Source organism: Octodon degus, unplaced genomic scaffold (assembly GCF_000260255.1).
Source record: "Octodon degus isolate 3935 unplaced genomic scaffold, OctDeg1.0 scaffold00459, whole genome shotgun sequence".
In the NCBI taxonomy this organism is placed as follows: Eukaryota; Metazoa; Chordata; class Mammalia; order Rodentia; family Octodontidae; genus Octodon; species Octodon degus.
In genome coordinates, this window is record NW_004525035.1 from 208,118 (window position 1) to 209,921 (window position 1,804).

Below are 1,804 nucleotides of genomic sequence, written 5' to 3' on the forward strand. Positions count from 1 at the left end.
TCACCCAGTGTGACTAGGACATGACGGATTTCAGCACCCATGACAATACCATTCCCTTCTTTATCAAACACTCGAAGGCCTTCAACGTAGTCCTCATAGGTTCCCTGGTCCTAGTTCTTGGCCACAGTCTGCAGCATGGACAGAAAGTGCTCAAAGTCTAATACCTTTACATTCATCTCATCACTCCTGGGGTTCCCCAGAGCCTTGAGCACCTGGGCTTTGGTGGGGTTCTGGCCCAGGGCCCTCATCACGTCCCCACACTGACTGTACAGGATCTTGCCGTCACCTGTTCTGTCAAACAGCTGGAAGGCCTCCTTGAACTCTGCCGTCTGGTCCTCGGTGAAGTCACACATCTTGACTGCTGAGCTCTGCTGGACCTGCAGTAATGACCCATTTATTTATTTTTAACTAAACTTATTGAGAAAGAAATAGCAATGAGATGGATTCAAAATAGGTTAGTAGGACAGGTGCAATAATTAATACATTGCCTATTGTTGTCTTCATAGTAGTTATTCATAGTACAAGATGCAGATGTGATATCTTGTCTAAACTCTATTAGAAATCATTCTTCTCATTGAAATAAGAGAAAGTAGCTATATATCTATCATAACTATGTCATGTATACAGATATATATAGAGAGAGAAAGAGAGAGAGAGAGAGAGAGACACTTACATAACAAAGCATACAACTTTTGAATCTGACAATGTTAGTCAAATCCCCTCAAGATTGACCCTGAAACCATGTACAGCAATTTATAGATCTTTTGTCATTGTCAGCCATCTGGATGAGTCACGGCCATTGCTTGACCAATTTGCTCTCTTTGAAAGCCTGAGAGAATGTTTTCTCTCTAGTTGCCTCTCCTTAGGCATACTTTACATCGTTGATCACTATCCTCTTTGGCTCGATAACCACCTTGATGAGAAAATGTGGGACTTCACTGAGTTACATGATGTTAAAGTTCAGGTTCTCTTCTGTCCTGACTCCTCACTTACTTTGAAGAGCTAGGGACTGAATACCACTATGCTTGTATCCTTTTTTTTTCTTTAATTTTTTGGTCTACAAATTTAAGATATTAACCTTCCACAAGAGAAGTTTAATGATATTATTACTCTACAACATTGTCAGTTGAGCTTAACATCAGTATCTGTCTGAATATCAAACCCCTTAGACAAAATATGGAACTGGTGTTTTCCACCAATCATCAATATGCTAAACTTTAAATCCCTATAGAATGTAAAAGAGAAAAGAAACAATTGCATATACTTACACAGAAATTTAGAAATGCAAACATATACAATATTGTAGCAGGTTACTCCTATGACTTTTTTTCTTGTCTCTTCTTTTCTTTCAATAATTTTTTAAAGAAATACTTAATTGAGAGAGGGTATAGAAGTAATGGAGATGACATTAGAAGCAGTATGGATTTAGAAGACCAGAATGACAGGCATTGCAAGCATGTCTCTAGTATTACACATTACTAACCTCGGTGCAGTTGCTTCCTTTACAGGTATTAGCATACATAGTTCGTCAGGGTGAGAATCCTACCAATTAACTCCTAGTTTCAAAAAAGTGATGGAGATTCTCAGGACCATTGCTTTAACCTTCTTGTATATGTAAATGTATGCTTCAGACCCTATCATGATTCCTATCTTTTCTTCTGCCCTCTCTTTCTTCTTTACTCCATAAGTTCTTGCTTTCCATTTAGTTGTGTTATACTTTTCAATATTTATTTCTTGGGGCTGGATAGGTAGCTCAGTAGAATGAGGGCTTGCACAAGGGCCTGTGTTCAATCCTTGGTTCCAA

General features: G+C 38.6%; 1 pseudogene; it reads right to left on the bottom strand.

The window, feature by feature from the left end:
* The window catches only part of LOC101578259, a 5,220-nt pseudogene extending 4,838 nt beyond the window's left edge, over positions 1–382 (bottom strand).
* Positions 383–1,804: the final 1,422 nt, after the last annotated feature.